The 14014-nt window shown below is 42.0% G+C and overlaps 1 long non-coding RNA gene across 2 annotated transcripts in view; it reads right to left on the bottom strand.

The window, feature by feature from the left end:
* Positions 1–14014, bottom strand: part of LOC102167708 (uncharacterized) — a 68171-nt gene that overhangs the window by 40868 nt on the left and 13289 nt on the right. Inside the window, exon 2 of one of the 2 annotated variants that reach the window (XR_014830808.1) lies at positions 2128–2303. This is a non-coding gene — a long non-coding RNA (uncharacterized LOC102167708). Of the gene's footprint in view, positions 1–2127; positions 2672–14014 lie in introns of those variants that run through there. The other variant, XR_002339623.2, reaches the window with a different exon arrangement.

The following is a 14014-nucleotide window of genomic DNA, read 5'->3' as shown; positions in this document are numbered from 1 at the left end:
AGGGAAGTTTGGTGGGCATTTTTAGAGGCTGAACAAACCATGCCAGAATCTTCTTTTTCCCTGCTTGGCATCTAATCCCATTTTGCATGCAGGTAATGACATGAGGCTATACATTTTCCCTTGTTTAGCTATTGATAGTATTTCTCTTTCTTTTTTTTTTTCCGCTTTTTTTTTTTAAATGATTGTTTATCCATTCCTTGCGGAAATAGACGACAGGGAGATTCTATGCTATAAGGTCACTATTCCATCTTTCCCAAGGCCAAGTTTTAAGTGGTAATACTCCGTAATTCCAAGCAGAGGATTCTCCTTCATTGATTGCTATCACCAAGAGCCATGAGCTTCCTGTGGGCTCAGAGATACTCATGAAGGAAAAGTACATCCCCACACCCCGGAAAACTGGCAGTCTTAATTCATACCTAATCTAGTTATATTTAATTGTTGATTACACTGAATGAGCATTTTCATCATCCATTGTAATTATTCAAAACTTGGCTTGCTGTTGCTATACTAAAGATTCTCTAAGGATAAGACTTAATTTAAAAAATTCTCTCGGGACTGGGAACAATCATCAGATAAAGAAAGTTCTAGGAGAGGTTAAATGTAATTTTTCAAATAAAATTAAAATATCCATTTTTTCATCTATCCCAAGAATGGAAGGAGAAATGGGATAAATTGATGATTCTAGAGACTTTGGTGAGAATGTCCAAAGGCATCATTACTTGCCACTGGCACTAGGTAATGATGCCCTCCAAAATAGAACCCTCTAGGCGTTTCTATGGACTCAGCTCTGATATTGATGGACTAATTCTGTAAACAAACACTTAACAGCTACTATGTAACAGGCTCTATCCTAGGCACTAAAAATGCAAAGATGAAAAAGACATGACCCTTTTTTGGGGGGGGGGCCCACACTCGTGGCATGTAGAAGTTTCCAGGCCAGGGATTAAACCTGCACCATGGCAGCCACTGAGCCACTGCAGTGACAATGCCAGGTCCTTTTTTTTTTTTTTTTTTTTGTCTTTTTGTCTTTTCTAGGGCTGCACCCATGGCACATGGAGGTTCCCAGGGTAAGGGTCTAATCGGAGCTGTAGCCGCTGGCCTACACCACAGCAACGATGGATCTGAGCCGTGTCTTCGACCTACACCACAGCTCACGGCAATGCCAGATTCTTAACCCACTGAGCAAGGCCAGGGATCAAACCGCAACCTCATGGTTCCTAGTTGGATTCGTTAACCACTGAGCCACGACGGGAACGCCAATGCCAGGTCCTTAGCACACTGCACCACAAGGGAACTCCAAGTCATTGCCTCTTTTCTTAGAAGATCATAATCTTTTGCATGTGGAAGCAGGCATGTAGATAATTTCTATCGAATGCAATACTACAAAATAATAGAGGCATGAACAGATGCCAGGAACAGAGAAAGCTATGGATAAATACACATATTTCTCACTTACGACACATATGCAGAGGAGATGTTCTTTGAACTGGTATTAAAGTGCCAGGCAGAGAAGGAGGTGAGCAATTAAGCCAAATGACACAGCATGTTCGAAGGCAGGTATGTGTCAAAGGGCTGGCCCAGTCCAGGACCATGAGATATTCAATGTGACTGGGCCATGGGGTGCATGTGTGCTTAGGGGTGGAAGGGAGGTAGAATAGCCTGAAAACAGACTGTTAAAGGTTTTATTCTCCATCCTGGAGATTCTAGAGGTCATCTTATCAAAAAAGAGAGGGAGCTGATAGGACCAGATGTGCTTTTAGAACACTGAATTCTTGTGGCAGTGAAGAAAATGGCTGGAGTGGGAAGAGACTGGTAGCTGAAGGATTAATTGCAAGATTTGTGCAGTTTTCCTGGCAACAAAAGATATAAATTTGAACTAACATAATTCTAGTTGGGAATGAAAGATAAGGGACAGAATCAGGAGACGGTGCCATAAAAGGATTTGGGGTTGATGAGTACCCCAATGAGAATGAGGTTGAGTACAGAAAGATTTCCCTTTTTTCTTGAAACACAAGGCAGATGGTGACCAAGCTAACTAAGGAAAAACTGCATTTGCAAGGGAGAAGGGAATTACAGAGAAAAGAACACAAGCTTCCAATTCTGCAAAATATTGTAAAGTTTGCTTACCTGTTGTATGTTCAGCAGTTGGGTGTTTTGTCGAGGGCGGGCTCAGAAGAGAAAGGGCTGGAGATGATTTGAGTCCTCAGCACACAGGCAATGGCTGAAGCTAGCGCTTTGGTCGACATTATTCATTCATCTCATAAATACTGAATCCATCTCCTGCATGCCAGGTGATGGGCTAGCTGGAGCATAAAAGAAGAAGGAAGAAATTACGAGGGTAGAATTTCAGAAAGTTAGTATTTTTAAGGCATTAGGTATTAAACTTTAAGAAGCCAAGGAATCAGCTAGGGAGCTGGCTAAGAACTGAGATTCTCAGGCTCCACCTCCATGACCTTGGCATTATTAACCAGCTCCCCAGGTGATGCATGTGGTGAGCTGAGAAACGTGATCTCAAAGGGTGGCTGGAGGAGATGGGGTCAGTCAAAGAGACTGCAAAGGCACAGAGGGAAGAAGAAAGACAGATTGTGAGGTCCCTTGAAGATCCAGCCTTAACTCTTAGGTTCTGTTGTTGGCTGTGGGATTTGAAAATAGATGAGACTTTGTGGAATCTAAAAAAAAAAGTGATACAAATGAACTTACATTTAAAAGAGAAATAGACCCATGGACATAAAAATCTAATTTATGGCTACTAGAGGGGAAGGGGAGAGGGATAATTTAGGAGTTTGGGATTAGCAGATACCCTGTGTAAAATAGATGACCAGTAAGAACCTACTGTACATGTATAGCACAGGGAACTATACTTAATATTTTGTAATAAGCTATAAGAAAAAAAATCTGAAAAAAGGATATATGTATGGGTGTAATTGAATCAACTTGCTGTATACCTGAAACTAACGCAACTTTGTAAATCAACTATACTTCAATTTAAAAAACAGACGGGCAGTTCCCGTCTTGGCTCAGGGGTATGAATCTGACTAGGAACCATGAGGATGCAGGTTCAAGCCCTGGCCTTTCTCAGTGGGTTAAGGATCCGGCATTGCCGTGGCTGTGGTGCAGGCTGGTAGTTGTAGCTCCAATTCAGCCCCTAGCCTGGGAAACTCCATAGGCTGTGGTGTAGCCCTAAAAAGCAAAAGAATGAAAATTAAAAAAAAAAAAATGGGATTATTCATGGGGTTCATTCCGGAACTCTCTGTTCTCCCCTTTTGCCCATTTGAGCCTCAATTTACTGAATGTAAAGCCATATTTTCTAGTTCTTTTGCCTCAGCTGCTTCTTCTGGGTGCTCTGAATGGGCACCTTCCTGCCTCCAGACCTTTGGATTGACTTCTTCTCAGATGACCTGCTTATGCCCCCCTTGACCCTCATCTTTACCAGCCAATGGGTCAATAATGAGCCCTCTTTTAGCACAGCCCCAGGACACCCCACACCTGTGAACAACCCATGGGTCACACATCCAGGACCCGATACAGAAGTTGGATAATCTAGGTAAATTGCACAGAATAAAGTTTTTAAAAATTTAATAAATGTTTTGAATAATATGTGAGATTTTTTTCAGTTTAAATTGTATTTTACAAAAAGGGAAATAAAGAAACCGATAGGCAGTTATACTGACATACAAGTGTTCTGTTTACTTTTTTCAAAAAAGTGACATGAAACACAAGTAAAACTAAATTTGTTGGAGTTCCCGCTTGAGTTCAGTGGGTTAAGAACTTGACTAACATTCATGAGGATGCGGGTTGGATCCCTGGTTTTGCTTGCATCGTTGCTGCAAACTGCGACATAGGTCAAATATGCAGCTTGGATCTGGCGTTGTTGAGGCTGTGGCGTCGGCTGGCAGCTATAGCTCCGATTCAACCCCTAGCCTGGGAACCTCCATATGCCACAGGTGTGGCCCTAAAAAACAAAAACAAAACAAAACAAAAAGAAATATCATCATTTTTTTAGGTTTCTATGGAAAGACATATTTAGAGTTTCCAAAAGGAGAAAAAAAAACTTCAAAGTCACTAATCCAAAATATTTGATATTCTTTCTAGTGTACATTTTAAGGAAAACAAACATTTAAAACCTGTCAAAGGAAAGCAGGTCTATTATTTCTGATACTGATATTATTTTGAAATGTATTGGCTTACTTGAATTGCCATAAAATATTTATGTTAAAAAATCTAAGGCAGAGATATGAAAATTGAGTTTATTTTTATTTTATTGATCAGTTAATTGAAATAAAGGCTTTTCAAATGTCTATCAGACTGGAGTTTATAGTGATTTTTAGATGAAAAAAGTTTATCTTTCATATATTTTTCATAACTTTATCAGTGCTATGGAACCTATTGTTATCCTTATTTTCATGTTTAAGTCCTTATTTGTGTGATACGACACATTTACTGAAAAAGGAAGCTCATCTGACTTGGCCTTCCAGTGCCTCTCTCTCTCTCTCTTTAAAACAGAATTTTCCGTCACTCATTTGGATATGAGAATGCTGAGACAGTGCATAATGAAAGCCTGAGTCTCCAAGCTCTTTCATCTGTGTACTTTTTTCCTGAAGTGCATTCCTTCTCAAAATCATGGTCAGCTCCTCCTTTCCTAAAATAACACCATGGCCCTTCAAGATCTTCCTCCACCCTCCCCTACTACCTTAATTGCACATAAAGCTACTATTGTAGCATTTGAGAACAGGGGGCTGTCAGGGCTGGCTACATAATTTATGGGGTCCTGTGCAAAATGAAAATGCACGCCCTTTGTTCAAAAAATAAGAAAAAAAGCACCACTGAAAACACTAAAATAAAAAGCTTTTTTCTTTCTGTATTCTCTCTCTTGACTTGTCATGGTGCTTTTTTATTTGCTGTTTAAAGTCATTTAATTAAAGAAAAATTAAAATATAAATTATTAGCAAGAATTTCACTGTCCACCTTTTATTGTGCAATGCTAATTTTAAATAAAATATCAGAGCGTTTGACTCATAGGCAGAACCACAGAAATTACACAACTCATGTTTCATTGCTTTTACATGCATCATATATATTTTATTCTTACAAGAATGGTGGAAATGCACGAAACTCACTGGACCGTTTTAATTTCACTTCTTGGTGCACACACGTTTTACCACCACTTTCTGCGTTTGAATTAATGATGAGTTGAAAGGAAAAGTAACCAGTCACTGCCTTGTCTTTCCCTTTCCTTCTACACCATCACTCTCAGCAGAGGTGGTTGGTGAATAAGGGAAGTCACGTGAATAAGAAGGGGTATGATTGAGTTCCGTGGTGGTTTGTTTCTTAAAACACAATTGCTATCTTTCTGTGTTCAAAGCAATTTTTGTTGGTGGTGGTGGTGGTGGTTTTTATTGCTTTTTTTAGGGCCACAGCTGCAGCATATGGAGATTCCCAGGCTAGGGGTCAATCAGAGCTGTGGCCCCTGGCCTACTCCACAGTCAGAGCAACAAGGGATTTGGGCCGTGTCTGAGACCTATGGCACTGCTCACGACAACGCTGGATCCTTAACCCACTGAGCGAGGCCAGGGATCGAACGTGTGTCCTCGTGAATGCTAGTCAGATTCATTTCTGCTGAGCCACGACAGAAACTCCTATTTAAAGCAAGTTTTGATTTTAAAAGAAATAAGGCTACTTGGGGCTATCAGCACCCCTTCACCCATTTTACCCAGGCCATAGACAGAACACACTTATCTGGTACTCAGAGTCTCACTCTGCTACCAGGCATACTGGGTCCTCTAGAACGCCATGCTCGGGGCAATATGAAAGCTCTATGCAAATGAGGCAGCAAGGAATGGCTGAGAACAAGGATACTGGACATTTCTCCTTTGTCCTATGGAACTCCACTTGCAAAACACAAGTTCAAAGACAGAATTTCAAGATGGTGGCAGCAAAGGATTAAACCACACATGCGATCCTTCTCAGCAGAGGCCATTCTGAGTATGGGCTCTTCTGAGCATGGGGCCCTGTGAAGTGGCACAGGTCACCTGCCCAGGAAGCTGGCCCTACATGCTGTTATGTTGGAGCCCAGGGGCCTGTGCTTGTGTAGCAAGTAGGCTGTAAACAGAAAGTAGGGAGTTTGTCAGAACTTCAAAAAGCTATACATAGAATTACCATATGACCCAGCAATTCCACTTCTGGTATATATTCAAAGCAGACTCAAACAGATACTTGTATGCCATCCGTTGAGTATGGCATTAGTCACATCGTGTCAAAAGTTGGAACAAAACAAATGTCCACGGACCAATGAATGGATAAATAAATATGGTATACAAATACAATGGAACATTATTCAGCCATAAAAATAAATGAAGTTCTGTTTTATGCTACAATATAGGTGAAACCTTGAAAACAGAATCCTAATTGAAATAAGCTAGGTCAAATAACATATGATTCTAATTATATGAAATATGTATAGTAGGCAAATTCTTAGAGAAAACAGAATAGAGAGGTTACCCCTATCTAGGGGAAGGGGGATGGGAGGTATTGCTTAATTGTTACAGAATTTCTGTTGTATGTTGGGGGGGGTGATAAAAAACATTTTGGAAATAGATAAATTGTGATGATTGCACAACACTGTGAGTGTACTTAATGTCACTGAATTGTACATTTAAAAATAATTAAAAAGGCAATGCTATGTGTATTTTTCCATGAGAATTTTTTTTTCTTTTTTTTTAGGGCCACATCTGCAACATATGGAAGTTCCTAAACTAGGAGTCAGATTGGAGCTACCATTGCCGCCTACACCACAGCCATAGCAACATGGTATCCAAGCCATCCTATTCCACAGCTCACAGTGACGCCAGATCCTTAATCCACTGAGCTAGGCCAGGGACCGAAGCTGCATCCTCATGGATACTAGTAGGGTTCTTAACCCGCTGAGCCACAATGGGGGTCTGACACAATAATTTTTTTTTAAATGAGTAGGAGCAGGAGTTTCTTCTGTGGCACAACAGTATCAGCTGCATATTGGGCGTGCTGGGATGAAGTTTCAATCCCCGGCCTGGCACAGCGGATTAAGGATCTGGCATTGCTGCAGCAGTGGCTTAGGTCACAACTGCGGCTTGGATCTGATCCCTGGCCCAGGAATTCCATATGTCTCAGGGCAGCCAAAAAAGACAATAAAAAAATAAATGAGTAGGACCAAAACCCCAAACAATCCAATTTAAAAATGGGCTGAGGAACTGGATAGATATTTTTTCCAAAGATGACCTACAAATGGCCAACAGACCATGAAAAGGTACTCAACATCACCAATCATCAGGGAAATACAAATCAAAACCACAATGAGGTATCACCTGACAAGTGTCAGTGAAGATGTGGGGAAAAGGGAAAGCACCATTGGTGGGAATACAAATTGGTGGAGCCACTGTGGGAAATAGTATGGAGGCTTCTCAAAAAACTAAAAGTAGAACTCCCATATGATCCAGAGATGCCACTTCTGGGTATTTATCTGAAAGAAATGGACACGCGATGGCAAAGAGACACCTGCACCCCCTGTACACTGCAGCATCCTTTACAACAGCTAAGACATGGAAGCAACCTAATTGTCCATTGACAGATGAATGGGTAAAGAAGATGTGGGATCTATATAAATGAAGGTTATTCAGTGGTGAGAAAGAAAGAAATCCTTCCATTTACAACAACATGGATGGATCTTGAAGATATTACGCTAAGTGAAATAAGCCAGACAAAGAAAGATGAACACTACATGGTATGACTTACATGTGCAGTCTTTTAAAAAAAAAAAAAAAGCCAAACTATTAGAAAGCAGAGTAGAAAATTTGTTGTAGTGGGTACAGTATGTGAGGGAACTAGGGAGAGGTTGGTAAAAGGATACAAATTTTCAGCTACAAGCTGAGCTCTAAGGATCTAATGTAAAAACTGGTGACTATTGTTGATTACACTATATTATATAATTAAAATTTGCAGCATTCCTCCCATGCTTCAGTGGTGAACAAATCCATCTAGAATCCTTGAGGACACAGGTTTGATCCCTGGCCCCGCTCAGTAGATTAAGGATCCAGCATTGTTGTGGCTGTGGTGTAGGTCAGTGGCTGCAGATCCAATTGGAACCCTAGCCTGGGGAACCTCCATATGCTGTGGGTGTGGCCCTAAAAAGACAAAAGATAAACACACACATACATACATACATAAAATTTGTTACCAGAGTAGAACTTAAATGCTCTCACATGCATGCAAAAAAAGGTAAAAGTGAGGTGATGGATGTGCTAATTCACTAGAATTAATGGGAATCCTTCGGTATGTCATATCCTAATAAAAATGGTGTACACTTTAAATATCTTAAGATTTTGTCCGTTTTATCTCAATAAAGATGAAAAATTAGTAACAAAAATAAAAAGTTAAAATGAGTAGGAAACGAGGACCCCAACATCCGCTCGTTTGGCCAATGTCTTAATCGCATCATGACCTTACTTCAGAGGATAATACGCAACTCTGTTACCACGACATCGCACTGCTTGCTCCGAGGTCAACTTTATGCTCTTCATTATAAAGATGAGCAACAAACTGGTGGACCTGGATTGGAAGTCAATTTGGAGAGATCGATTTTGATAGTTCACTGTATTTTTCAGAGCAGTGCCCCACTTGCCTAAACACATTTTTAAAAAGCTCACCAGGTAGTGTTGCCAGATAAGATACAAGTATTGCATGGGACAGACTCATACTAAAACTTTGTTTTTTATAGAAAATTTAACAGGGCATCTTCTGTTTTTATTTGCTAAATCTGGCAGCCCTGCCCCTTGGTGATTTTGAGGCAGATGGGACACTTATAAATTCCCAAGTTTTCCCAGGATGAAGCACTTTTTAAACCCTGGAAGGCTTTTGATGAGTGGGTGTGCGATTTTTGACAGTAGCGTTTCTCAAGTCCCAGAACATTCTATACCGACAGCCACCCCCTTTTTGAAATAGTCCTCTCTCTGACTTCCATGAGTCCCCCTGGTTTCTTCTCCTCCTCAAAGTTTCCTTCTCCTCAGCCCTACCCAGGGGCAGATCCTGGTTATGTGAGACCCAGAGCATATGCAAATGGGGAAACTCTCTTTATAAAAAAATTAAACACAATACAATGAGGACAAATGTGAGTATTCAGCAGAATGAATAAATAAATCACTACAAATGGCAAATCTTAAGAAGCTTATTATTAATGAATGCTCATCTAATAATGTTTTCCTACATTTTTCCCTCAGCATATCTTTTAATCACATCTTCAAATGACAGCTTGTTTTGTAATAATATTTTCTATAGCGAGGATAAAAATGGTAATTCGTCTCTAGCATGATCAATCGATTTTGCTTTTTACTATGGATCGTGTAGAAGCGTTTCTTTCCACTTCACAAAGATTAAATGGCAAAGTCATGTACATTTTTAGGATTGTTGGCAAGTTTGGGCAGACTTCATTGGAAGTTCTTTTATATATGAGCTGTGAGAATTGGAAGAGCTTTCCATAGACTTGCTTCATTTATTTCAAACCCAATATTTCCTCTGCTTCTGCTGCAGGGCAGCATGGGGTCACGGTCATGTCTTCAGAAGACCTTTCACATCCCTGGGTTCCATCCCAGCAGAGTCAGCAATGTGCGAGGCAGCAATATCCACCAAAGCAATTCCTGCACCCAGACAGCTGGCGCTCATTTAAAGACAAACAAAATACCCCCAAACAAAACACATCTCATCTGTGATGCTTAATTTTAGGTGTCAACTTGGTTGGGCCATGGTGCCCAGATACTTGGTCAGGCATTATTTGGTGAGTTCCTGTTGTGGCACAGTGGAAATGAATCCGACTAGTATCCAAGAGGATGCGGGTTCGATCCCTGGCCTCACTCACTGGGTCAGGGATCCGGTGTTGCCGTGAGCTGTGGTGTAGGTCGCAGATACAGCTCGGATTCAGCGTTGCTGTGGCTATGGCTTCGGTTGGCATCTACAGCTCAGATTTGACCTAGAATCCTGGGAACCTCCATATGCTGTGGGCGCAATTCTAAAGGCAAAAAAAAAAAAAAAAAAAAAAAAAAAAAACCCACAAAAAACATTATTCGGGATGTTTCTGTGAAGGTGTTTTTTGGATCAGGTTAACATTTAAATTAGTAGACTTTGAGTAAATAGATTATTCTCCATAACGTGGGTGGGCCACTCCATTGAAGGCCTTAATAAAACAGAAGGAAGATTGACCTCCCCTGAGCAAGAGCAATTCTGCCAGTGGACTGGCTTTGGACTCAGACTGCAACCCTTCCCTGGATTTCCCGTTTTCAGCCCACCCTGCAGACTCTGCTCTAGCCAGGCCTCCACGATTCCATAATCATGGCAGCCAAGACTTTAAAGTAAATCCCTCTCTATACTCACACTCTCTCATCACGTGTGTGTGTGTGTGTGTGTGTGTGTGTGTGAGAGTATACACATCCTATTGAATCTGCTTCTCTGGAGAACACTGGCTCACACACCAACACCCACCCCACCCACCCACGTTCCCCAAATGCTCCCAGCATTCCGATGCCGAAAAAGGCACAGAGGTGAGACAGAGTAGAGTTGGAGCGAAAACACACAGCAGTCTTCAGGTGAATGGGTTACAAAGAAAGCGTCTCAGGAAAGATTTACAGACTCATGGGACCACAGGAATATACCGCTCTGGTCCCTGTACTGCGTTAGGTAGGCTCTCTGTTCAGTTCCCATCTGTCCCTCCCCCCGAAGTGGGGGAGGGGCTCTTTTCTTCTCTGCAGCCCTCTTTCCCTCCGCTCTCACTGTGCAGTCTGGCTCCTACCGCTCCTCCTCCCTCACCAGAGTAAAGACATCTCTCCAGCTAGGCTCCCTCCCCTCCATCTCTGTTCCCATCAGCATCCAAACCTGGGCAGTTTCTCCATCTTAAAATAAAACCTCTCTTTTGCCTTTACTTTCCTCTCCAGTTACCCCTCCAGTTTTCTGCTTCCCTTGAGCACAAAACTCCCAGCGAGTCTGTATTTAATGCCATCTCGTCGTCTTCTTCCACTGTGTCATAAACCCATTCCAAAATGCTTTACAGAAAAATAGAGGAACAGGAGGGCCCTGAGGGTCTGGACCCCCTGCATCAGCCCCACACAGCCTACTACCTCATTCTTTTGTTGTTGTTGTTGCTATTTCTTGGGCTGCTCCCACAGCATATGGAGGTTCCCAGGCTAGGGGTTGAATCGGAGCTGTAGCCACCGGCCTACGCCAGAGCCATAGCAACGCGGGATCCGAGCTGCGTCTGCAACCTACACCACAGCTCACGGCAACGCCGGATCGTTAACCCACTGAGCAAGGATAGGGACGGAACCCGCAACCTCATGGTTCCTAGTCGGATTCGTTAACCACTGCGCCACGACGGGAACTCCCTACTACCTCATTCTAATGAGAGGAAAAATAAGCTTCCGTCTTACTAAAGACCTGGTTATTGGGGTTTTCCGTTTTAGTGTATGTTCATCCTCAGTAGGAATCCTGAGGATGCTGGAAGAGTGAATTCTTACCTAGAACATTTGCCCCGAAAAGGCTTTACCTACTGTATGTGCTTAAAATTAGTTTTTTGCTTGGGTTTTGCTGGGCACTTGGCAAATCTATTAGTTTACTAGGGTTGCCATAGAAAAGTACCACAGGCTGGATGGCTTAAACAACAAAACTTGGCAGTTCCTGTTGTGGTTCAGCAGGTTAAGAATCCAGCTAGTATCCACAAGGATGCAGGTTCAAACCCTGGCCCCACTCAGTGGATTAAAGGATCCAGCGTTGCTGCAAGCTGGTGTAAGTTGCAGACGTGGCTCGGATCTGGCATGGCTGTGGCTGTGGTATAGGCTGGCAGCTGCAGATCCAACTGGACTCTTACCCTGGCAACTTTCATGCCGCAGGAGTGGTGGTAAAAAGGCAAAACAAAAACAAAAACCACCAGAATTTGATGTTGTCACAATTCTGGAGGCTACAAGTCCATGATCAAGATGTTAGCAATGGAGTTCGCATCGTGGCTCAGTGGTTAACGAATCTGACTAGGAACCACGAGGTTGCAGGTTCGATCCCTGGCCTCGCTCAGTGGGTTAAAGATCCGGCGTTGCGGTGAGCTATGGTGTAGGTCGCAGATGAGCCTCGGATCTGGTGTTGCTGTGGTTCTGGCGTGGGCCAGTGTTTATAGCTCCGATTAGACCCCTAACCTGGGAACCTCCATATGCCGTGGGTACGGCCCTAAAAGGACAAAAAGACAAAAAGACAAAAAAAAAAAAAAAAAAAAAAAAAGCTGCTAGGAGTGTTGGTTTCTCCTGAAGCCTCTCTCCTTGGTGTGCAAATGGCTGCCTTCTTTTGGGTCTACACATGGTCTTTCTTCTGTGTGCGTGCATGATGCTGGTGTCTGTCTATGTCCACATTTTTGTCTGCTTATAAGAACACAAGTCATATTTAATTGGAGCCCACTCTAATGGCCTCATTTTAACCTAATCGCCTCTTCAAAGCTGAGTATCTAAAAACAGTAAACATTGGAGGTTAATATTTCAACATATGAACTGGGGGGAGTGTATAATTATGCCTAGAATAGGCAATACAAATTGAAAGTCTAAACCAGACTAAGAGTGGAGTTCCCTGATGGTCTACTAGGTTAAGGATCCAGCATCATCACTGCTATCTATGGTGAGAGTACCATCCCTGACCTGAGAATTTCTGCATGCCTCAGGCATGGCCAAAAAAAAGAAAAAAAAAAAAAATTATAAACCAGAATAAGAGCCGCTTGTGTTTAAGAGTGCTCCAAAAAGTTTCTTTTTTTTTTTTCCAACCCACATCAAAGCCTTAGTTGACAAGTTTTCTTGTTAGTACTTCGACAAGAGTTGGGAATTTTCACTGCTGTGAACTTCTGTGGGTATAGCCTTTAAGGAGTCATGTTTTATGCAAGAGTCTCAGCTGTGACTCATGGGAGCTTTGAGTCCTATTCCTCTTTGGCCTGGGGACTAACTTGCCATTGCGGTTAGTGCCTTGTCTTTCTTTGGGCCTTTGTGGATTCCCTGCACCTTTTTAAGTTTTTTTAAAAACACACTTTGTGTGGGGGCGGAAATAATTTTAGATTTATGGAAAAGCTGCAAAGACAGTACAGATTGTTCCTTTTGTGCTAACATCCTATGTTGCTTTGCATATTTGTCAAAGTGAAGACACCAAATTTGGAACTTTTTACTATTAACTAAACATTAGATTTTACTCGGATTTCACTAGTTTTTCCACAAATGTCCCTTTTCTGTCCCAGGATCCATAACACATTTAGTCCTCAGGTCTCTTTTGCCTCCTTAGCCTGTGACAGTTTCTGCCTTTCCTTATTTTTTGTTTGCTTGTTTATTTGTTTTTTGTCTTTTTAGGGTCGCACCCGGAGCATACGGAAGTTCCCAGGCTAGGGGCAGAATCAGAGGTGTAGCTACCTCAACCCACTGAGCAAGGCCAGGGATTGAACCTGTGTCCTCATGGATACTAGTCAGATTTGTTTCCTCTGAACCACAATGGGAACTCCCTGTTTTTCTTGTTTTTGATGACAGTTTGAAGAGTATTTTTGTAGAATGTAGAAGTATTTTTATAGAGTATCTCTCAATTTGGATATACATGAATTTTCAAAGATGCCCATGTACCCAACATAACAAGGTGTTGGTGGTAAGAGAGGTGCCATCTATTCAACATGGTGCTGGAGGAGGAAGACTATCCTCTGACCCCACCCTTTGATTTTACAAGGTACCCACCGTACTGCAAATAAATTCCTTTCCCCCTTAAATTTGCCAGGGCTGGGTTTCTAGATTAATTCAAAGAGGCCCATGACTAATTCACAACCCATAATATATCTCCCTGTCTCTGTTCTTACCACTATGCCTCCAGTGCCTTTTCCTGACAACATCAAATTAATATATTTTGAACAAATTGAGACTCCTGCAAAACTTTTCATGATTTTATTTGCGTCCTTCTCGGCACTTATGCAGGTGCTAGTGCCCAGACCACTGATATT

The sequence above is a fragment of the Sus scrofa genome, chromosome 16 (genome assembly GCF_054392235.1).
Source record: "Sus scrofa isolate SSC_HxYL_T2T_F1_AM1 chromosome 16, Sscrofa_HxYL_maternal_Yorkshire_Landrace_v2.0, whole genome shotgun sequence".
NCBI classification, from domain to species: domain Eukaryota; kingdom Metazoa; phylum Chordata; class Mammalia; order Artiodactyla; family Suidae; genus Sus; species Sus scrofa.
This window is presented reverse-complemented; position numbering and strand designations above follow the sequence as displayed.